The sequence below is a fragment of the Nothobranchius furzeri genome, chromosome 1 (genome assembly GCF_043380555.1).
Source record: "Nothobranchius furzeri strain GRZ-AD chromosome 1, NfurGRZ-RIMD1, whole genome shotgun sequence".
Classification (NCBI taxonomy): Eukaryota; Metazoa; Chordata; class Actinopteri; order Cyprinodontiformes; family Nothobranchiidae; genus Nothobranchius; species Nothobranchius furzeri.
Window position 1 is genome coordinate 17,742,579 of NC_091741.1, and position 24,180 is coordinate 17,766,758.

Sequence of the window (24,180 nt, forward strand, 5' to 3'; positions counted from 1 at the left end):
CAATGGGTCTTACTGAGGGCCTCCATGAGAGAAGCCCAAGCAAGACGCGCCCCGAGGAGTGTCTTGCCACATGTCAACACTGTGTCTGACTGAGCACCTCCAGGAGAGAGGCCCAAGCAAGACGCGCCCCGAGGAGCGTCTTGCCACGTGTCAACACTGGGTCTGACTTAGCGCCTCCAGGAGAGAGGCCCAAGCAAGATGCGCCCGGAGGAGCGTCTTGCCACGTGTCACCACTGGGTCTGACTGAGCTCCTCCAGGAGAGAGGCCCCAGCAAGACGCGCCCCTAGGAGCTCCTCGGGGGTGCGTCTTGCTTGGGCCTCTCTCCTGGAGCCGCTCAGTCAGACCCAGTGTTGACATGTGGCAAGACACTCCTCGGGGCGCGTCTTGTTTGGGCCTCTCTCATGGAGGCCCTCTGTCAGACCCAGTGTTGACATGTGTCAAGACGCTCCTCGGGGCGCGTCTTGCTTTGGCCTCTCTCCTGGAGGCGCTCAGTCAGACCGAGTGCCGACATGTGGCAAGAAGCTCCTCGGGGTGCGTGTTGCTTGGGCTTCTCTCCTGGAGGCCCTCAGTAAGACCCATTGTTGACATGTGGCAAGACGCTCCTCGGGGCGCGTCTTGCTTGGGCCTCTCTCCTGGAGGCGCTCAGTCAGACTGAGTAGTGACATTTGGCCTGACGCTCCTCGGGGCGCGTGTTGCTTGGGCCTCTCTCCTGGAGGCACTCAGTCAGACCCATTGTTGACATGTTGCAAGACGCTCCTTTGGGCGCGTCTTGCTTGGGCCTCTCTCCTGTAGGCCCTCTGTCAGACCCAGTGTTGACATGTGGCAAGACGCTCCTCCGGGCGCATCTTGCTTGGGCCTCTCTCCTGGAGGCCCTCAGTCAGACCCATTGTTGACATGTGGCAAGACGCTCCTCAGGGCGCGTCTTTCTTGGGCCTTTCTCCTGGAGGCGCTCAGTCAGACCGAGTGCTGACATGTGGCAAGACGCTCCTCGGGGCGCGTCTTGCTTGGGCCTCTCTCCTGGAGGCGGTCAGTCAGACTGAGTAGTGACATGGGGCCTGACGCTCCCCGGGGCACGTCTTGCTTGGGCCTCTCTCCTGGAGGCGCTCAGTCAGACCCAGTGGTTACATGTGGCAAGACACTCCTCGGGGCGCGTCTTGGTTGGGCCTCTCTCCTGGAGGCCCTCAGTCAGACCCAGTGTTGACATGTGTCAAGACGCTCCTCGGGGCGCGTCTTGCTTGGGCCTCTCTCCTGGAGGCCCTCAGTCAGACCCATTGTTGACATGTGGCAAGACGCTCCTCGGGGCGCGTCTTGCTTGGGCTTCTCTCCTGGAGACGCTCAGACAGACCCAGTGTTGACATGTGACAAGACGCTCCTCGGGGCGCGTCTTGCTTGGGCCTCTCTCCTGGAGGCGCTCAGTCAGAACCAGAGGTGACATGTGGCAAGACGCTCCTCGGGGCTCGTCTTGCTTGGGCCTCTCTCCTGGAGGCCCTCTGTCAGACCCAGTGTTGACATGTGGCAAGACGCTCCTCCGGGCGCATCTTGCTTGGGCCTCTCTCCTGGAGGCCCTCAGTCAGACACATTGTTGACATGTGGCAAGACGCTCCTCGGGGCGCGTCTTGCTTGGGCCTCTCTCCTGGAGGTGCTCAGTATGACCCAGTGTTGACATGTGGCAAGACGCTCCTCGGGGCGCGTCTTGCTTGGGCCTCTCTCCTGGAGGCGCTCAGTCAGACCCAGTGTTGACATGTGGCAGGACGCTCCTCGGGGCGCGTCTTGCTTGGGCCTCTCTCCTGGAGGCGCTCAGTCAGACCCAGTGTTGGCATGTGGCAAGACACTCCTCGGGGCGCGTCTTGGTTGGGCCTCTCTCCTGGAGGCGCTCATTCAGACCCTGTGGTGACATGTGGCAAGACGCTCCTCGGGGCGCGTATTGCTTCGGCCTCTCTCCTGAATGCCCTCTGTCAGACCGAGTGTTGACATGTGGCAAGACGCTCCTCGGGGCGCGTCTTGCTTGGGCTTTTCTCATGGAGGCCCTCAGTCCGACCCAGTGTTGACATGTGTCAAGACGCTCCTCGGGGCGTGTCTTGTTTGGGCCTCTCTCCTGGAGGCGCTCAGTCAGACCCAGTGTTGACATGTGGCAAGACGCTCCTCTGGGCGCGTCTTGCTTGGGCCTCTCTCCTGGAGGCGCTCAGTCAGACCCAGTGTTGACACGTGGCAAGACGCTCCTCGGGGCGCGTCTTGCTTGGGCCTCTCTCCTGGAGGCGCTCAGTCAGACCATGTGTTGGCATGTGGCAAGACACTCCTCGGGGCGCGTCTTGGTTGGGCCTCTCTCCTGGAGGCGCTCATTCAGACCCAGTGGTGACATGTGGCAAGACGCTCCTCGGGGCGCGTCTTGCTTCGGCCTCTCTCCTGAATGCCCTCTGTCAGACCGAGTGTTGACATGTTGCAAGACTCTCCTCTGGGCGCATCTTGCTTGGGCCTCTCTCCTGGAGGCGCTCAGTCAGACCCAGTGTTGACATGTGGCAAGACACTCCTCGGGGCGCGTCTTGTTTGGGCCTCTCTCATGGAGGCCCTCTGTCAGACCCAGTGTTGACATGTGTCAAGACGCTCCTCGGGGCGCGTCTTGCTTTGGCCTCTCTCCTGGAGGCGCTCAGTCAGACCGAGTGCCGACATGTGGCAAGAAGCTCCTCGGGGTGCGTGTTGCTTGGGCTTCTCTCCTGGAGGCCCTCAGTAAGACCCATTGTTGACATGTGGCAAGACGCTCCTCGGGGCGCGTCTTGCTTGGGCCTCTCTCCTGGAGGCGCTCAGTCAGACTGAGTAGTGACATTTGGCCTGACGCTCCTCGGGGCGCGTGTTGCTTGGGCCTCTCTCCTGGAGGCACTCAGTCAGACCCATTGTTGACATGTTGCAAGACGCTCCTTTGGGCGCGTCTTGCTTGGGCGCGTCTTGCTTGGGCCTCTCTCCTGTAGGCCCTCTGTCAGACCCAGTGTTGACATGTGGCAAGACGCTCCTCCGGGCGCATCTTGCTTGGGCCTCTCTCCTGGAGGCCCTCAGTCAGACCCATTGTTGACATGTGGCAAGACGCTCCTCAGGGCGCGTCTTTCTTGGGCCTTTCTCCTGGAGGCGCTCAGTCAGACCGAGTGCTGACATGTGGCAAGACGCTCCTCGGGGCGCGTCTTGCTTGGGCCTCTCTCCTGGAGGCGGTCAGTCAGACTGAGTAGTGACATGGGGCCTGACGCTCCCCGGGGCACGTCTTGCTTGGGCCTCTCTCCTGGAGGCGCTCAGTCAGACCCAGTGGTTACATGTGGCAAGACACTCCTCGGGGCGCGTCTTGGTTGGGCCTCTCTCCTGGAGGCTCTCAGTCAGACCCAGTGTTGACATGTATCAAGACGCTCCTCGGGGCGCGTCTTGCTTGGGCCTCTCTCCTGGAGGCCCTCAGTCAGACCCATTGTTGACATGTGGCAAGACGCTCCTCGGGGCGCGTCTTGCTTGGGCTTCTCTCCTGGAGACGCTCAGACAGACCCAGTGTTGACATGTGACAAGACGCTCCTCGGGGCGCGTCTTGCTTGGGCCTCTCTCCTGGAGGCGCTCAGTCAGAACCAGAGGTGACATGTGGCAAGACGCTCCTCGGGGCTCGTCTTGCTTGGGCCTCTCTCCTGGAGGCCCTCTGTCAGACCCAGTGTTGACATGTGGCAAGACGCTCCTCCGGGCGCATCTTGCTTGGGCCTCTCTCCTGGAGGCCCTCAGTCAGACACATTGTTGACATGTGGCAAGACGCTCCTCGGGGCGCGTCTTGCTTGGGCCTCTCTCCTGGAGGTGCTCAGTATGACCCAGTGTTGACATGTGGCAAGACGCTCCTCGGGGCGCGTCTTGCTTGGGCCTCTCTCCTGGAGGCGCTCAGTCAGACCCAGTGTTGACATGTGGCAGGACGCTCCTCGGGGCGCGTCTTGCTTGGGCCTCTCTCCTGGAGGCGCTCAGTCAGACCCAGTGTTGGCATGTGGCAAGACACTCCTCGGGGCGCGTCTTGGTTGGGCCTCTCTCCTGGAGGCGCTCATTCAGACACTGTGGTGACATGTGGCAAGACGCTCCTCGGGGCGCGTATTGCTTCGGCCTCTCTCCTGAATGCCCTCTGTCAGACCGAGTGTTGACATGTGGCAAGACGCTCCTCGGGGCGCGTCTTGCTTGGGCTTTTCTCATGGAGGCCCTCAGTCCGACCCAGTGTTGACATGTGTCAAGACGCTCCTCGGGGCGTGTCTTGTTTGGGCCTCTCTCCTGGAGGCGCTCAGTCAGACCCAGTGTTGACATGTGGCAAGACGCTCCTCTGGGCGCGTCTTGCTTGGGCCTCTCTCCTGGAGGCGCTCAGTCAGACCCAGTGTTGACACGTGGCAAGACGCTCCTCGGGGCGCGTCTTGCTTGGGCCTCTCTCCTGGAGGCGCTCAGTCAGACCATGTGTTGGCATGTGGCAAGACACTCCTCGGGGCGCGTCTTGGTTGGGCCTCTCTCCTGGAGGCGCTCATTCAGACCCAGTGGTGACATGTGGCAAGACGCTCCTCGGGGCGCGTCTTGCTTCGGCCTCTCTCCTGAATGCCCTCTGTCAGACCGAGTGTTGACATGTGGCAAGACTCTCCTCTGGGCGCATCTTGCTTGGGCCTCTCTCCTGGAGGCGCTAAGTCAGACCCAGTGTTGACACGTGGCAAGACGCTCCTCGGGGCGCGTCTTGCTTGGGCCTCTCTCCTGGAGGCGCTCAGTCAGACACAGTGTTGACACGTGGCAAGACACTCCTCGGGGCGCGTCTTGCTTGGGCTTCTCTCATGGAGGCCCTCAGTAAGACCCATTGTTGACATGTGGAAAGAAGCTCCTCGGGGCGCGTCTTGCTTTGGCTTCTCTCCTGGAGGCCCTCAGTCAGACCCATTGTTGACATGTGGCAAGACGCTCCTCGGGGCGCGTATTGCTTGGGCCTCTCTCCTGGATGCCCTCTGTCAGACCCAGTGTTGACATGTGGCAAGACTCTCCTCGGGGCGCGTCTTGCTTGGGCTTCTCTCATGGAGGCCCTCAGTCAGTCCCAGTGTTGACATGTGTCAAGACGCTCCTCGGGGCGTGTCTTGCTTGGGCCTCTCTCCTGGAGGCGCTCAGTCAGACCCAGTTTTGACATGTGGCAAGACGCTCCTCGGGGCGCTTCTTCCTTGGGCTTCTCTCCTGGAGGCCCTCAGTCAGACCCATTGTTGACATGTGGCAAGACGCTCCTCGGGGCACGTGTTGCTTGGACCTCTCTCCTGGAGGCGCTCAGTCAGACCGAGTAGTGACATGTGGCAAGACGCTCCTCGGGGTATGTCTTGCTTGGGCCTCTCTCCTGGAGGCGCTCAATTAGACCCAGTGTTGACATGTGGCAAGACGCTCCTCGGGGCGCGTCTTGCTTGGGCTTCTCTCCTGGAGGCCCTCAGTCAGACCCATTGTTGACATGTGGCAAGAAGCTCCTCGGGGCGCTTCTTGCTTGGGCCTCTCTCCTGGAGGCGCTCAGTCAGACCGAGTGCTGACATGTGGCAAGACGCTCCTCGGGGCGCGTCTTGCTGGGGCCTCTCTCCTGGAGGCGCTCAGTCAGACCCAGTGTTGACATGTGGCCTGACGCTCCTCGGGGCGCGTCTTGCTTGGGCTTCTCTCCTGGAGGCCCTCAGTCAGACCCATTGTTGACATGTGGCAAGACGCTCCTCGGGGCACGTCTTGCTTGGGCCTCTCTCCTGGAGGCGCTCAGTCAGACCGAGTAGTGACATGTGGCAAGACGCTCCTCGGGGTGCGTCTTGCTTGGACCTCTCTCCTGGAGGCGCTCAGTTAGACCGAGTAGTGACATGTCGCAAGACGCTCCTCGGGGCGCGTCTTGCTTGGGCCTCTCTCCTGGAGGCGCTCAGTCAGACCCAGTGGTGACATGTGGCAAGACGCTCCTCGGGGCGCATCTTGCTTGGGCCTCTCTCCTGGAGGCGCTCAGTCAGACCCAGTGTTGACACGTGGCAAGACGCTCCTCGGGGCGCGTCTTGCTTGGGCCTCTCTCCTGGAGCCGCTCAGTCAGACCCAGTGTTGACATGTGGCAAGACACTCCTCGGGGCGCGTCTTGTTTGGGCCTCTCTCATGGAGGCCCTCTGTCAGACCCAGTGTTGACATGTGTCAAGACGCTCCTCGGGGCGCGTCTTGCTTGGGCCTCTCTCCTGGAGGCGCTCAGTCAGACTGAGTAGTGACATGTGGCCTGACGCTCCTCGGGGCGCGTGTTGCTTGGGCCTCTCTCCTGGAGGCGCTCAGTCAGACCCATTGGTGACATGTTGCAAGACGCTCCTTTGGGCGCGTCTTGCTTGGGCCTCTCTCCTGGAGGCGCTCAGTCAGACCGAGTGCTGACATGTGGAAAGACGCTCCTCGGGGCGCGTCTTGCTTGGGCCTCTCTCCTGGAGGCCCTCTGTCAGACCCAGTGTTGACATGTGGCAAGACGCTCCTCCGGGCGCATCTTGCTTGGGCCTCTCTCCTGGAGGCCCTCAGTCAGACCCATTGTTGACATGTGGCAAGACGCTCCTCAGGGCGCGTCTTTCTAGGGCCTTTCTCCTGGAGGCGCTCAGTCAGACCGAGTGCTGACATGTGGCAAGACGCTCCTCGGGGCGCTTCTTCCTTGGGCTTCTCTCCTGGAGGCCCTCAGTCAGACCCATTGTTGACATGTGGCAAGATGCTCCTCGGGGCACGTGTTGCTTGGACCTCTCTCCTGGAGGCGCTCAGTCAGACCGAGTAGTGACATGTGGCAAGACGCTCCTCGGGGTATGTCTTGCTTGGGCCTCTCTCCTGGAGGCGCTCAATTAGACCCAGTGTTGACATGTGGCAAGACACTCCTCGGGGCGCGTCTTGGTTGGGCCTCTCTTCTGGAGGCCCTCAGTCAGACCCAGTGTTGACATGTGTCAAGACGCTCCTCGGGGCGCGTCTTGCTTGGGCCTCTCTCCTGGAGGCCCTCAGTCAGACCCATTGTTGACATGTGGCAAGACGCTCCTCGGGGCGCGTCTTGCTTGGGCTTCTCTCCTGGAGACGCTCAGACAGACCCAGTGTTGACATGTAACAAGACGCTCCTCGGGGCGCGTCTTGCTTGGGCCTCTCTCCTGGAGGCGCTCAGTCAGAACCAGAGGTGACATGTGGCAAGACGCTCCTCGGGGCGCGTCTTGCTTGGAACTCTCTCCTGGAGGCGCTCAGTCAGACCCAGTGTTGACATCTGGCAAGACGCTCCTCGGGGGGCGTCTTGCTTGGGCCTCTCTCCTGGAGGCGCTCAGTCAGACCCAGTGTTGACATGTGGCAGGACGCTCCTCGGGAAGCGTCTTGCTTGGGCCTCTCTCCTGGAGGCGCTCAGTCAGACCCAGTGTTGGCATGTGGCAAGACACTCCTCGGGGCGCGTCTTGGTTGGGCCTCTCTCCTGGAGGCGCTCATTCAGACCCAGTGGTGACATGTGGCAAGACGCTCCTCGGGGCGCGTATTGCTTCGGCCTCTCTCCTGAATGCCCTCTGTCAGACCGAGTGTTGACATGTGGCACGATTCTCCTCGAGGCGCGTCTTGCTTGGGCTTCTCTCATGGAGGCCCTCAGTCCGACCCAGTGTTGACATGTGTCAAGACGCTCCTCGGGGCGTGTCTTGCTTGGGCCTCTCTCCTGGAGGCGCTCAGTCAGACCCAGTGTTGACATGTGGCAAGACGCTCCTCTGGGCGCGTCTTGCTTGGGCCTCTCTCCTGGAGGCGCTCAGTCAGACCCAGTGTTGACACGTGGCAAGTCGCTCCTCGGGGCGCGTCTTGCTTGGGCCTCTCTCCTGGAGGCGCTCAGTCAGACCATGTGTTGGCATGTGGCAAGACACTCCTCGGGGCGAGTCTTGGTTGGGCCTCTCTCCTGGAGGCGCTCATTCAGACCCAGTGGTGACATGTGGCAAGATGCTCCTCGGGGCGCGTCTTGCTTCGGCCTCTCTCCTGAATGCCCTCTGTCAGACCGAGTGTTGACATGTGGCAAGACGCTCCTCGGGGCGCGTCTTGCTTGGGCCTCTCTCCTGGAGGCGCTCAGTCAGACACAGTGTTGACACGTGGCAAGAAACTCCTCGGGGCGCGTCTTGCTTGGGCTTCTCTCATGGAGGCCCTCAGTAAGACCCATTGTTGACATGTGGAAAGAAGCTCCTCGGGGCGCGTCTTGCTTTGGCTTCTCTCCTGGAGGCCCTCAGTCAGACCCATTGTTGACATGTGGCAAGACGCTCCTCGGGGCGCGTCTTGCTTGGGCTTCTCTCATGGAGGCCCTCAGTCAGACCCAGTGTTGACATGTGTCAAGACGCTCCTCTGGGCGTGTCTTGCTTGGGCCTCTCTCCTGGAGGCGCTCAGTCAGACCCAGTGTTGACATGTGGCAAGACGCTGCTCGGGGCGCTTCTTCCTTGGGCTTCTCTCCTGGAGGCCCTCAGTCAGACCCATTGTTGACATGTGGCAAGACGCTCCTCGGGGCACGTGTTGCTTGGACCTCTCTCCTGGAGGCGCTCAGTCAGACCGAGTAGTGACATGTGGCAAGACGCTCCTCGGGGTATGTCTTGCTTGGGCCTCTCTCCTGGAGGCGCTCAATTAGACCCAGTGTTGACATGTGGCAAGACGCTCCTCGGGGCGCGTCTTGCTTGGGCTTCTCTCCTGGAGGCCCTCAGTCAGACCCATTGTTGACATGTGGCAAGAAGCTCCTCGGGGCGCTTCTTGCTTGGGCCTCTCTCCTGGAGGCGCTCAGTCAGACCGAGTGCTGAAATGTGGCAAGACGCTCCTCGGGGCGCGTCTTGCTGGGGCCTCTCTCCTGGAGGCGCTCAGTCAGACCCAGTGTTGACATGTGGCCTGACGCTCCTCGGGGCGCGTCTTGCTTGGGCTTCTCTCCTGGAGGCCCTCAGTCAGACCCATTGTTGACATGTGGCAAGACGCTCCTCGGGGCACGTCTTGCTTGGGCCTCTCTCCTGGAGGAGCTCAGTCAGACCGAGTAGTGACATGTGGAAAGACGCTCCTCGGGGTGCGTCTTGCTTGGACCTCTCTCCTGGAGGCGCTCAGTTAGACCGAGTAGTGACATGTCGCAAGACGCTCCTCGGGGCGCGTCTTGCTTGGGCCTCTCTCCTGGAGGCGCTCAGTCAGACCCAGTGGTGACATGTGGCAAGACGCTCCTCGGGGCGCATCTTGCTTGGGCCTCTCTCCTGGAGGCGCTCAGTCAGACCCAGTGTTGACATGTGGCAAGACACTCCTCGGGGCGCGTCTTGTTTGGGCCTCTCTCATGGAGGCCCTCTGTCAGACCCAGTGTTGACATGTGTCAAGACGCTCCTCGGGGCGCGTCTTGCTTTGGCCTCTCTCCTGGAGGCGCTCAGTCAGACCGAGTGCTGACATGTGGCAAGAAACTCCTCGGGGCGCGTGTTGCTTGGGCTTCTCTCCTGGAGAGCCTCAGTAAGACCCAGTGTTGACATGTGGCAAGACGCTCCTCGGGGCGCGTCTTGCTTGGGCCTCTCTCCAGAAGGCCCTCAATCAGACCCAGTGTTGACACGTGGCAAGACGCTCCTCGGGGCGCGTCTTGCTTGGGCCTCTCTCCTGGAGGCGCTCAGTCAGACTGAGTAGTGACATGTGGCCTGACGCTCCTCGGGGCGCGTGTTGCTTGGGCCTCTCTCCTGGAGGCGCTCAGTCAGACCCATTGGTGACATGTTGCAAGACGCTCCTTTGGGCGCGTCTTGCTTGGGCCTCTCTCCTGGAGGCGCTCAGTCAGACCGAGTGCTGACATGTGGAAAGACGCTCCTCGGGGCGCGTCTTGCTTGGGCCTCTCTCCTGGAGGCCCTCTGTCAGACCCAGTGTTGACATGTGGCAAGACGCTCTTCCGGGCGCATCTTGCTTGGGCCTCTCTCCTGGAGGCCCTCAGTCAGACCCATTGTTGACATGTGGCAAGACGCTCCTCAGGGCGAGTCTTTCTAGGGCCTTTCTCCTGGAGGCGCTCAGTCAGACCGAGTGCTGACATGTGGCAAGACGCTCCTCGGGGCGTGTCTTGCTTGGGCCTCTCTCCTGGAGGCGCTCAGTCAGACCCAGTGTTGACATGTGGCAAGACGCTCCTCGGGGCGCTTCTTCCTTGGGCTTCTCTCCTGGAGGCCCTCAGTCAGACCCATTGTTGACATGTGGCAAGATGCTCCTCGGGGCACGTGTTGCTTGGACCTCTCTCCTGGAGGCGCTCAGTCAGACCGAGTAGTGACATGTGGCAAGACGCTCCTCGGGGTATGTCTTGCTTGGGCCTCTCTCCTGGAGGCGCTCAATTAGACCCAGTGTTGACATGTGGCAAGACGCTCCTCGGGGCGCGTCTTGCTTGGGCTTCTCTCCTGGAGGCCCTCAGTCAGACCCATTGTTGACATGTGGCAAGAAGCTCCTCGGGGCGCGTCTTGCTGGGGCCTCTCTCCTGGAGGCGCTCAGTCAGACCCAGTGTTGACATGTGGCCTGACGCTCCTCGGGGCGCGTCTTGCTTGGGCTTCTCTCCTGGAGGCCCTCAGTCAGACCCATTGTTGACATGTGGCAAGACGCTCCTCGGGGCACGTCTTGCTTGGGCCTCTCTCCTGGAGGCGCTCAGTCAGACCGAGTAGTGACATGTGGCAAGACGCTCCTCGGGGTGCGTCTTGCTTGGACCTCTCTCCTGGAGGCGCTCAGTTAGACCGAGTAGTGACATGTCGCAAGACGCTCCTCGGGGCGCGTCTTGCTTGGGCCTCTCTCCTGGAGGCGCTCAGTCAGACCCAGTGGTGACATGTGGCAAGACGCTCCTCGGGGCGCATCTTACTTGGGCCTCTCTCCTGGAGGCGCTCAGTCAGACCCAGTGTTGACACGTGGCAAGACGCTCCTCGGGGCGCGTCTTGCTTGGGCCTCTCTCCTGGAGCCGCTCAGTCAGACCCAGTGTTGACATGTGGCAAGACACTCCTCGGGGCGCGTCTTGTTTGGGCCTCTCTCATGGAGGCCCTCTGTCAGACCCAGTGTTGACATGTGTCAAGACGCTCCTCGGGGCGCGTCTTGCTTTGGCCTCTCTCCTGGAGGCGCTCAGTCAGACCGAGTGCTGACATGTGGCAAGAAGCTCCTCGGGGCGCGTGTTGCTTGGGCTTCTCTCCTGGAGGCCCTCAGTAAGACCCATTGTTGACAAGTGGCAAGACGCTCCTCGGGGCGCGTCTTGCTTGGGCCTCTCTCCAGAAGGCCCTCAATCAGACCCAGTGTTGACACGTGGCAAGACGCTCCTCGGGGCGCGTCTTGCTTGGGCCTCTCTCCTGGAGGCGCTCAGTAAGACTGAGTAGTGACATGTGGCCTGACGCTCCTCGGGGCGCGTGTTGCTTGGGCCTCTCTCCTGGAGGCGCTCAGTCAGACCCATTGTTGACATGTTGCAAGACGCTCCTTTGGGCGCGTCTTGCTTGGGCCTCTCTCCTGGAGGCGCTCAGTCAGACCGAGTGCTGACATGTGGAAAGACGCTCCTCGGGGCGCGTCTTGCTTGGGCCTCTCTCCTGGAGGCCCTCTGTCAGACCCAGTGTTGACATGTGGCAAGACGCTCCTCCGGGCGCATCTTGCTTGGGCCTCTCTCCTGGAGGCCCTCAGTCAGACCCATTGTTGACATGTGGCAAGACGCTCCTCAGGGCGCGTCTTTCTTGGGCCTTTCTCCTGGAGGCGCTCAGTCAGACCGAGTGCTGACATGTGGCAAGACGCTCCTCGGGGCGCGTCTTGCTTGGGCCTCTCTCCTGGAGGCGGTCAGTCAGACTGAGTAGTGAAATGTGGCCTGACCCTCCCCGGGGCGCGTCTTGCTTGGGCCTCTCTCCTGGAGGCGCTCAGTCAGACCCAGTGGTGACATGTGGCAAGACACTCCTCGGGGCGCGTCTTGGTTGGGCCTCTCTCCTGGAGGCCCTCAGTCAGACCCAGTGTTGACATGTGTCAAGACGCTCCTCGGGGCGCGTCTTGCTTGGGCCTCTCTCCTGGAGGCCCTCAGTCAGACCCATTGTTGACATGTGGCAAGACGCTCCTTGGGGCGCGTCTTGCTTGGGCTTCTCTCCTGGAGACGCTCAGACAGACCCAGTGTTGACATGTGACAAGACGCTCCTCGGGGCGCGTCTTGCTTGGGCCTCTCTCCTGGAGGCGCTCAGTCAGAACCAGAGGTGACATTTGGCAAGACGCTCCTCGGGGCGCGTCTTGCTTGGGCCTCTCTCCTGGAGGCCCTCTGTCAGACCCAGTGTTGACATGTGGCAAGACGCTCCTCCGGGCGCATCTTGCTTGGGCCTCTCTCCTGGAGGCCCTCAGTCAGACACATTGTTGACATGTGGCAAGACGCTCCTCGGGGCGCGTCTTTCTTGGGCGTCTCTCCTGGAGGCGCTCAGTCAGACCCAGTGTTGACATGTGGCAAGACGCTCCTCGGGGCGCGTCTTGCTTGGGCCTCTCTCCTGGAGGTGCTCAGTCAGACCCAGTGTTGACATGTGGCAGGACGCTCCTCGGGGCGCGTCTTGCTTGGGCCTCTCTCCTGGAGGCGCTCAGACAGACCCAGTGTTGGCATGTGGCAAGACACTCCTCGGGGCGCGTCTTGGTTGGGCCTCTCCCCTGGAGGCGCTCATTCAGACCCAGTGGTGACATGTGGCAAGACGCTCCTCGGGGCGCGTATTGCTTCGGCCTCTCTCCTGAATGCCCTCTGTCAGACCGAGTGTTGACATGTGGCAGGACTCTCCTCGGGGCGCGTCTTGCTTGGGCTTCTCTCATGGAGGCCCTCAGTCCGACCCAGTGTTGACATGTGTCAAGACGCTCCTCGGGGTGTGTCTTGCTTGGGCCTCTCTCCTGGAGGCGCTCAGTCAGACCATGTGTTGGCATGTGGCAAGACACTCCTCGGGGCGCGTCTTGGTTGGGCCTCTCTCCTGGAGGCGCTCATTCAGACCCAGTGGTGACATGTGGCAAGACGCTCCTCGGGGCGCGTCTTGCTTCGGCCTCTCTCCTGAATGCCCTCTGTCAGACCGAGTGTTGACATGTGGCAAGACTCTCCTCGGGGCGCGTCTTGCTTGGGCTTCTCTCATGGAGGCCCTCAGTCCGACCCAGTGTTGACATGTGTCAAGACGCTCCTCGGGGCGCGTCTTGCTTGGGCCTCTCTCCTGGAGGCCCTCAGTCAGACCCAGTGTTGACATGTGTCAAGACGCTCCTCGGGGCGCGTCTTGCTTGGGCCTCTCTAATGGAGGCCCTCAGTCAGACCCATTGTTGACATGTGGCAAGACGCTCCTCGGGGCGCGTCTTGCTTGGGCTTCTCTCCTGGAGACGCTCAGACAGACCCAGTGTTGACATGTGACAAGACGCTCCTCGGGGCGCGTCTTGCTTGGGCCTCTCTCCTGGAGGCGCTCAGTCAGAACCAGAGGTGACATGTGGCAAGACGCTCCTCGGGGCGCGTCTTGCTTGGGCCTCTCTCCTGGAGGCCCTCTGTCAGACCCAGTGTTGACATGTGGCAAGACGCTCCTCCGGGCGCATCTTGCTTGGGCCTCTCTCCTGGAGGCCCTCAGTCAGACACATTGTTGACATGTGGCAAGACGCTCCTCGGGGCGTGTCTTGCTTGGGCCTCTCTCCTGGAGGCGCTCAGTCAGACCCAGTGTTGACATGTGGCAAGACGCTCCTCGGGGCGCGTCGTGCTTGGGCCTCTCTCCTGGAGGCCCTCTGTCAGACCCAGTGTTGACATGTGGCAGGACGCTCCTCGGGGCGCGTCTTGCTTGGGCCTCTCTCCTGGAGGCGCTCAGTCAGACCCAGTGTTGGCATGTGGTAAGACACTCCTCGGGGCGCGTCTTGGTTGGGCCTCTCTCCTGGAGACGCTCATTCAGACCCAGTGGTGACATGTGGCAAGACGCTCCTCGTGGCGCGTATTGCTTCGGCCTCTCTCCTGAATGCCCTCTGTCAGACCGAGTGTTGACATGTGGCAAGACTCTCCTCGGGGTGCGTCTTGCTTGGGCTTCTCTCATGGAGGCCCTCAGTCCGACCCAGTGTTGACATGTGTCAAGACGCTCCTCGGGGCGTGTCTTGCTTGGGCCTCTCTCCTGGAGGCGCTCAGTCAGACCCAGTGTTGACATGTGGCAAGACGCTCCTCTGGGCGCGTCTTGCTTGGGCCTCTCTCCTGGAGGCGCTCAGTCAGACCCAGTGTTGACACGTGGCAAGACGCTCCTCGGGGCGCGTCTTGCTTGGGCCTCTCTCCTGGAGGCGCTCAGTCAGACCATGTGTTGGCATGTGGCAAGATACTCCTCGGGGCGCGTCTTGGTTGGGCCTCTCTCCTGGAGGCGCTCATTCAGACCCAGTGGTGACATGTGGCAAGACGCTCCTCGGGGCGCGTCTTGCTTCGGCCTCTCTCCTGAATGCCCTCTGTCAGACCGAGTGTTGACATGTGGCAAGACTCTCCTCGGGCCGCGTCTTGCTTGGGCTTCTCTCATGGAGGCCCTCAGTCCGACCCAGGGTTGACATGTGTCAAGACGCTCCTCGGGGCGTGTCTTGCTTGGGCCTCTCTCCTGGAGGCGCTCAGTCAGACCCAGTGTTGACATGTGGCAAGACGCTACTCTGGGCGCGTCTTGCTTGGGCTTCTCTCCTGGAGGCCCTCAGTCAGACCCATTGTTGACATGTGGCAAGACGCTCCTCAGGGCGCGTCTTTCTAGGGCCTTTCTCCTGGAGGCGCTCAGTCAGACCGAGTGCTGACATGTGGCAAGACGCTCCTCGGGGCGCGTCTTGCTTGGGCCTCTCTCCTGGAGGCGGTCAGTCAGACTGAGTAGTGACATGTGGCCTGACACTCCCCGGGGCGCGTCTTGCTTGGGCCTCTCTCCTGGAGGCGCTCAGTCAGACCCAGTGGTGACATGTGGCAAGACACTCCTCGGGGCGCGTCTTGCTTGGGCCTCTCTCCTGGAGGCCCTCAGTCAGACCCAGTGTTGACATGTGTCAAGACGCTCCTCGGGGCGCGTCTTGCTTGGGCCTCTCTCCTGGAGGCCCTCAGACAGACCCAGTGTTGACATGTGACAAGACGCTCCTCGGGGCGCGTCTTGCTTGGGCCTCTCTCCTGGAGGCGCTCAGTCAGAACCAGAGGTTACATGTGGCAAGACGCTCCTCGGGGCGCGTCTTGCTTGGGCCTCTCTCCTGGAGGCCCTCTGTCAGACCCAGTGTTGACATGTGGCAAGACGCTCCTCCGGGCGCATCTTGCTTGGGCTTCTCTCATGGAGGCCCTCAGTCAGACCCAGTGTTGACATGTGTCAAGACGCTCCTCGGGGCGTGTCTTGCTTGGGCCTCTCTCCTGGAGGCGCTCAGTCAGACCCAGTGTTGACATGTGGCAAGACGCTCCTCGGGGCGCTTCTTCCTTGGGCTTCTCTCCTGGAGGCCCTCAGTCAGACCCATTGTTGACATGTGGCAAGACGCTCCTCGGGGCACGTGTTGCTTGGACCTCTCTCCTGGAGGCGCTCAGTCAGACCGAGTAGTGACATGTGGCAAGACGCTCCTCGGGGTATGTCTTGCTTGGGCCTCTCTCCTGGAGGCGCTCAATTAGACCCAGTGTTGACATGTGGCAAGACGCTCCTCGGGGCGCGTCTTGCTTGGGCTTCTCTCCTGGAGGCCCTCAGTCAGACCCATTGTTGACATGTGGCAAGAAGCTCCTCGGGGCGCTTCCTGCTTGGGCCTCTCTCCTGGAGGCGCTCAGTCAGACCGAGTGCTGACATGTGGCAAGACGCTCCTCGGGGCACGTCTTGCTGGGGCCTCTCTCCTGGAGGCGCTCAGTCAGACCCAGTGTTGACATGTGGCCTGACGCTCCTCGGGGCGCGTCTTGCTTGGGCTTCTATCCTGGAGGCCCTCAGTCAGACCCATTGTTGACATGTGGCAAGACGCTCCTCGGGGCACGTCTTGCTTGGGCCTCTCTCCTGGAGGCGCTCAGTCAGACCGAGTAGTGACATGTGGCAAGACGCTCCTCGGGGTGCGTCTTGCTTGGACCTCTCTCCTGGAGGCGCTCAGTTAGACCGAGTAGTGACATGTCGCAAGACGCTCCTCGGGGCGCGTCTTGCTTGGGCCTCTCTCCTGGAGGCGCTCAGTCAGACCCAGTGTTGACATGTGGCAAGACACTCCTCGGGGCGCGTCTTGTTTGGGCCTCTCTCATGGAGGCCCTCTGTCAGACCCAGTGTTGACATGTGTCAAGACGCTCCTCGGGGTGCGTCTTGCTTTGGCCTCTCTCCTGGAGGCGCTCAGTCACACTGTCAGTCAACACTGGGTCTGACTGAGCGCCTCCAGGAGAGAGGCCCAAGCAAGACGCGCCCCGAGGAGCGTCCTGCCACATGTCAACACTGGGTCTGACAGAGGGCCTCCAGGAGAGAGGCCCAAGCACGACGCGCCCCGAGGAGCGTCTTGCCACATGTCAACACTGGGTCTGACTGAGCGCCTCCAGGAGAGAGGCCCAAGCAAGACACGCCCCGAGGAGCGTCTTGCCACATGTCAACAATGTGTCTGACTGAGGGCCTCCAGGAGAGAGGCCCAAGCAAGATGCGCCCGGAGGAGCGTCTTGCCACATGTCAACACTGGGTCTGACAGAGGGCCTCCAGGAGAGAGGCCCAAGCAAGACGCGCCCCGAGGAGCGTCTTGCCACATGTCACCTCTGGTTCTGACTGAGCGCCTCCAGGAGAGAGGCCCAAGCAAGACGCGCCCCGAGGAGCGTCTTGTCACATGTCAACACTGGGTCTGTCTGAGCGTCTCCAGGAGAGAAGCCCAAGCAAGACGCGCCCCGAGGAGCGTCTTGCCACATGTCAACAATGGGTCTTACTGAGGGCCTCCATTAGAGAGGCCCAAGCAAGACGCGCCCCGAGGAGCGTCTTGACACATGTCAACACTGGGTCTGACTGAGGGCCTCCAGGAGAGAGGCCCAAGCAAGACGCGCCCCGAGGAGCGTCTTGACACATGTCAACACTGGGTCGGACTGAGGGCCTCCATGAGAGAAGCCCAAGCAAGACGCGCCCCGAGGAGAGTCTTGCCACATGTCAACACTCGGTCTGACAGAGGGCATTCAGGAGAGAGGCCGAAGCAAGACGCGCCCCGAGGAGCGTCTTGCCACATGTCACCACTGGGTCTGAATGAGCGCCTCCAGGAGAGAGGCCCAACCAAGACGCGCCCCGAGGAGTGTCTTGCCACATGCCAACACATGGTCTGACTGAGCGCCTCCAGGAGAGAGGCCCAAGCAAGACACACCCCGAGGAGCGTCTTGACACATGTCAACACTGGGTCGGACTGAGGGCCTCCATGAGAGAAGCCCAAGCAAGACGCGCCCCGAGGAGAGTCCTGCCACATGTCAACACTCGGTCTGACAGAGGGCATTCAGGAGAGAGGCCGAAGCAATACGCGCCCCGAGGAGCGTCTTGCCACATGTCACCACTGGGTCTGAATGAGCGCCTCCAGGGGAGAGGCCCAACCAAGACGCGCCCCGAGGAGTGTCTTGCCACATGCCAACACTGGGTCTGACTGAGCGCCTCCAGGAGAGAGGCCCAAGCAAGACGCGCCCCGAGGAGCGTCCTGCCACATGTCAACACTGGGTCTGACTGAGCACCTCCAGGAGAGAGGCCCAAGCAAGACGCGCCCCGAGGAGCGTCTTGCCACATGTCAACACTGGGTCTGACTGAGCGCCTCCAGGAGAGACGCCCAAGAAAGACGCGCCCCGAGGAGCGTCTTGCCACATGTCAACAATGTGTCTGACTGAGGGCCTCCAGGAGAGAGGCCCAAGCAAGATGCGCCCGGAGGAGCGTCTTGCCACATGTCAACACTGGGTCTGACAGAGGGCCTCCAGGAGAGAGGCCCAAGCAAGACGCGCCCCGAGGAGCGTCTTGCCAAATGTCACCTCTGGTTCTGACTGAGCGCCTCCAGGAGAGAGGCCCAAGCAAGACGCGCCCCGAGGAGCGTCTTGTCACATGTCAACACTGGGTCTGTCTGAGCGTCTCCAGGAGAGAAGCCCAAGCAAGACGCGCCCCAAGGAGCGTCTTGCCACATGTCAACAATGGGTCTGACTGAGGGCCTCCAGGAGAGAGGCCCAAGCAAGACGCGCCCCGAGGAGCGTCTTGACACATGTCAACACTGGGTCTGACTGAGGGCCTCCAGGAGAGAGGCCCAACCAAGACGCGCCCCGAGGAGTGTCTTGCCACATGTCACCACTGGGTCTGACTGAGCGCCTCCAGGAGAGAGGCCCAAGCAAGACGCGCCCCGGGGAGGGTCAGGCCACATTTCACTACTCAGTCTGACTGACCGCCTCCAGGAGAGAGGCCCAAGCAAGACGCGCCCCGAGGAGCGTCTTGCCACATGTCAGCACTCGGTCTGACTGAGCGCCTCCAGGAGAAAGGCCCAAGAAAGACGCGCCCTGAGGAGCGTCTTGCCACATGTCAACAATGGGTCTGACTGAGGGCCTCCAGGAGAGAGGCCCAAGCAAGATGCGCCCGGAGGAGCGTCTTGCCACATGTCAACACTGGGTCTGACAGAGGGCCTCCAGGAGAGAGGCCCAAGCAAGACGCGCCCCGAGGAGCGTCTTTCCACATGTCAGCACTCGGTCTGACTGAGCGCCTCCAGGAGAGAGGCCCAAGCAAGACGCGCCCAAAGGAGCGTCTTGCAACATGTCAACAATGGGTCTGACTGAGCGCCTCCAGGAGAGAGGCCCAAGCAACACGCGCCCCGAGGAGCGTCAGGCCACATGTCACTACTCAGTCTTACTGAGCGCCTCCAGGAGAGAGGCCCAAGCAAGACGCGCCCCGAGGAGCGTCTTGCCACGTGTCAACACTGGGTCTGATTGAGGGCCTTCTGGAGAGAGGCCCAAGCAAGACGCGCCCCGAGGAGCGTCTTGCCACTTGTCAACAATGGGTCTTACTGAGGGCCTCCAGGAGAGAAGCCCAAGCAACACGCGCCCCGAGGAGCTTCTTGCCACATGTCAGCACTCGGTCTGACTGAGCGCCTCCAGGAGAGAGGCCAAAGCAAGACGCGCCCCGAGGAGCGTCTTGACACATGTCAACACTGGGTCTGACAGAGGGCCTCCATGAGAGAGGCCCAAACAAGACGCGCCCCGAGGAGTGTCTTGCCACATGTCAACACTGGGTCTGACTGAGCGGCTCCAGGAGAGAGGCCCAAGCAAGACGCGCCCCGAGGAGCGTCTTGCCACGTGTCAACACTGGGTCTGACTGAGCGCCTCCAGGAGAGAGGCCCAAGTAAGATGCGCCCCGAGGAGCGTCTTGCCACATGTCACCACTGGGTCTGACTGAGCGCCTCCAGGAGAGAGGCCCAAGCAAGACGCGCCCCGAGGAGCGTCTTGCGACATGTCACTACTCGGTCTAACTGAGCGCCTCCAGGAGAGAGGTCCAAGCAAGACGCACCCCGAGGAGCGTCTTGCCACATGTCACTACTCGGTCTGACTGAGCGCCTCCAGGAGAGAGGCCCAAGCAAGACGTGCCCCGAGGAGCGTCTTGCCACATGTCAACAATGGGTCTGACTGAGGGCCTCCAGGAGAGAACCCCAAGCAAGACGCGCCCCGAGGAGCGTCAGGCCACATGTCAACACTGGGTCTGACTGAGCGCCTCCAGGAGAGAGGCCCCAGCAAGACGCGCCCCGAGGAGCTTCTTGCCACATGTCAACAATGGGTCTGACTGAGGGCCTCCAGGAGAGAAGCCCAAGCAAGACGCGCCCCGAGGAGCGTCTTGCCACATGTCAACACTGGGTCTAATTGAGCGCCTCCAGGAGAGAGGCCCAAGCAAGACATACCCCGAGGAGCGTCTTGCCACATGTCACTACTCGGTCTGACTGAGCGCCTCCAGGAGAGAGGTCCAAGCAACACGTGCCCCGAGGAGCATCTTGCCACATGTCAACAATGGGTCTGACTGAGGGCCTCCAGGAGAGAAGCCCAAGGAAGAAGCGCCCCGAGGAGCGTCTTGCCACATGTCAACACTGGGTCTGACTGAGCGCCTCCAGGAGAGAGGCCCAAGCAAGACACGCCCCGAGGAGCGTCTTGCCACATGTCAGCACTCGGTCTGACTGAGCGCCTCCAGGAGAAAGGCCCTAGAAAGACGCGCCCTGAGGAGCGTCTTGCCACATGTCAACAATGGGTCTGACTGAGGGCCTCCAGGAGAGAGGCCCAAGCAAGATGCGCCCGGAAGAGCGTCTTGCCACATGTCAACACTGGGTCTGACAGAGGGCCTCCAGGAGAGAGGCCCAAGCAAGACGCGCCCCGAGGAGCGTCTTTCCACATGTCAGCACTCGGTCTGACTGAGCGCCTCCAGGAGAGAGGCCCAAGCAAGACGCGCCCAAAGGAGCGTCTTGCAACATGTCACCAATGGGTCTGACTGAGCGCCTCCAGGAGAGAGGCCCAAGCAACACGCGCCCCGAGGAGCGTCAGGCCACATGTCACTACTCAGTCTGACTGAGCGCCTCCAGGAGAGAGGCCCAAGCAAGACGCGCCCCGAGGAGCGTCTTGCCACGTGTCAACACTGGGTCTGATTGAGGGCCTTCTGGAGAGAGGCCCAAGCAAGACGCGCCCCGAGGAGCGTCTTGCCACATGTCAACACTGGGTCTTACTGAGGCTCTCCAGGAGAGAAGCCCAAGCAACACGCGCCCCGAGGAGTTTCTTGCCACATGTCAGCACTCGGTCTGACTGAGCGCCTCCAGGAGAGAGGCCAAAGCAAGACGCGCCCCGAGGAGCGTCTTGACACATGTCAACACTGGGTCTGACAGAGGGCCTCCATGAGAGAGGCCCAAACAAGACGCGCCCCGAGGAGTGTCTTGCCACATGTCAACACTGGGTCTGACTGAGCGCCTCCAGGAGAGAGGCCCAAGCAAGATGCGCCCCGAGGAGCGTCTTGCCACATGTCACCACTGGGTCTGACTGAGCGCCTCCAGGAGAGAGGCCCAAGCAAGACGCGCCCCGAGGAGCGTCTTGCGACATGTCACTACTCGGTCTAACTGAGCGCCTCCAGGAGAGAGGTCCAAGCAAGACGCACCCCGAGGAGCGTCTTTCCACATGTCACTACTCGGTCTGACTGAGCGCCTCCAGGAGAGAGGCCCAAGCAAGACGTGCCCCGAGGAGCGTCTTGCCACATGTCAACAATGGGTCTGACTGAGGGCCTCCAGGAGAGAAGCCCAAGCAAGACGCGCCCCGAGGAGCGTCAGGCCACATGTCAACACTGGGTCTGACTGAGCGCCTCCAGGAGAGAGGCCCCAGCAAGACGCGCCCCGAGGAGCGTCTTGCCACATTTCAGCACTCGGTCTGACTGAGCGCCTCCAGGAGAGAGGCCCAAGCAAGAAGCGCCCCGAGGAGCTTCTTGCCACATGTCAACAATGGGTCTGACTGAGGGCCTCCAGGAGAGAAGCCCAAGCAAGACGCGCCCCGAGGAGCGTCTTGCCACATGTCAACACTGGGTCTAATTGAGCGCCTCCAGGAGAGAGGCCCAAGCAAGACATACCCCGAGGAGCGTCTTGCCACATGTCACTACTCGGTCTGACTGAGCGCCTCCAGGAGAGAGGTCCAAGCAACACGTGCCCCGAGGAGCGTCTTGCCACATGTCAACAATGGGTCTGACTGAGGGCCTCCAGGAGAGAAGCCCAAGGAAGAAGCGCCCCGAGCAGCGTCTTGCCACATGTCAACACTGGGTCTGACTGAGCGCCTCCAGGAGAGAGGCCCAAGCAAGACACGCCCAGAGGAGCGTCTTGACACATGTCAACACTGGGTCTGACTGAGGGCCTCCATGAGAGAAGCCCAAGCAAGACGCGCCCCGAGGAGCGTCTTGCCACATGTCAACAATGGGTCTGACTGAGGGCCTCCAGGAGAGAAGCCAAAGCAAGACGCGCCCCGAGGAGCTTCTTTCCACATGTCAACAATGGGTCTGACTGAGGGTCTCCAGGAGAGAAGCCCAACTAAGACGCGCCCAGAGGAGCGTCTTGCCACATGTCAACACTGGGTCTGACTGAGCGCCTCCAGTAGAGAGGCCCAAGCAAGACAAGCCCCGAGGAGCGTCTTGACATATGTCAACACTGGGTCGGACTGAGGGCCTCCATGAGAGAAGCCCAAGCAAGACGCGCCCCGAGGAGTTTCTTGCCACGTGTCAACACTGTGTCTGACTGAGCGCCTCCAGGAGAGAGGCCCAAGCAAGACGCGCCCCGAGGAGCGTCTTGCCACATGTCAACACTCGGTCTGACAGAGGGCATTCAGGAGAGAGGCCGAAGCAAGACGCGCCCCGAGGAGCATCTTGCCACATGTCACCACTGGGTCTGAATGAGCGCCTCCAGGAGAGAGGCCCAACCAAGACTCGCCCCGAGGAGTGTCTTGCCACATGCCAACACATGGTCTGACTGAGCGCCTCCAGGAGAGAGGCCCAAGCAAGACGCGCCCCGAGGAGCGACTTGCCACGTGTCAACACTGGGTCTGACTGAGCGCCTCCAGGAGAGAGGCCCAAGCAAGACGCGCCCAGAGGAGCGTCTTGCCACATGTCAACACTGGGTCTGACTGAGCGCCTCCAGGAGAGAGGCCCAAGCAAGACACGCCCCGAGGAGCGTCTTGACACATGTCAACACTGGGTCGGACTGAGGGCCTCCATGAGAGAAGCCCAAGCAAGACGCGCCTCGAGGAGAATCGTGCCACATGTCAACACTCGGTCTGACAGAGGGCATTCAGGAGAGAGGCCGAAGCAATACGCGCCCCGAGGAGCGTCTTGCCACATGTCACCACTGGGTCTGAATGAGCGCCTCCAGGAGAGAGGCCCAACCAAGACGCGCCCCGAGGAGTGTCTTGCCACATGCCAACACTGGGTCTGACTGAGCGCCTCCAGGAGAGAGGCCCAAGCAAGACGCTTCCCGAGGAGCGTCCTGCCACATGTCAACACTGGGTCTGACTGAGCGCCTCCAGGAGAGAGGCCCAAGCAAGACGCCCCCCGAGGAGCGTCTTGCCAGATGTCAACACTGGGTCTGACTGAGCGCCTCCAGGAGAGAGTTCCAAGCAAGACGCGCCCCGAGGAGCGTCTTGCCACATGTCACCTCTGGTTCTGACTGAGCGCCTCCAGGAGAGAGGCCCAAGCAAGACGCGCCCCGAGGAGCGTCTTGTTACATGTCAACACTGGGTCTGTCTGAGCGTCTCCAGGAGAGAAGCCCAAGCAAGACGCGCCCCGAGGAGCGTCTTGCCACATGTCAACAATGGGTCTGACTGAGGGCCTCCAGGAGAGAGGCCCAAGCAAGACGCGCCCCGAGGAGCGTCTTGACACATGTCAACACTGGGTCTGACTGAGGGCCTCCAGAAGAGAGGCCCAACCAAGACGCGCCCCGAGGAGTGTCTTGCCACATGTCAACACTGGGTCTAATTGAGCGCCTCCAGGAGAGAGGCCCAAGCAAGACATACCCCGAGGAGCGTCTTGCCACATGTCACTACTCGGTCTGACTGAGCGCCTCCAGGAGAGAGGTCCAAGCAACACGTGCCCCGAGGAGCATCTTGCCACATGTCAACAATGGGTCTGACTGAGGGCCTCCAGGAGAGAAGCCCAAGGAAGAAGCGCCCCGAGGAGCGTCTTGCCACATGTCAGCACTCGGTCTGACTGATCGCCTCCAGGAGAAAGGCCCTAGAAAGACGCGTCCTGAGGAGCGTCTTGCCACATGTCAACAATGGGTCTGACTGAGGGCCTCCAGGAGAGAGGCCCAAGCAAGATGCGCCCGGAGGAGCGTCTTGCCACATGTCAACACTGGGTCTGACAGAGGGCCTCCAGGAGAGAGGCCCAAGCAAGACGCGCCCCGAGGAGCGTCTTTCCACATGTCAGCACTCGGTCTGACTGAGCGCCTCCAGGAGAGAGGCCCAAGCAAGACGCGCCCAAAGGAGCGTCTTGCAACATGTCACCAATGGGTCTGACTGAGCGCCTCCAGGAGAGAGGCCCAAGCAACACGCGCCCCGAGGAGCGTCAGGCCACATGTCACTACTCAGTCTGACTGAGCGCCTCCAGGAGAGAGGCCCAAGCAAGACGCGCCCCGAGGAGCGTCTTGACACATGTCAACACTGGGTCTGACAGAGGGCCTCCATGAGAGAGGCCCAAACAAGACGCGCCCCGAGGAGTGTCTTGCCACATGTCAACACTGGGTCTGACTGAGCGGCTCCAGGAGAGAGGCCCAAGCAAGACGCGCCCCGAGGAGCGTCTTGCCACGTGTCAACACTGGGTCTGACTGAGC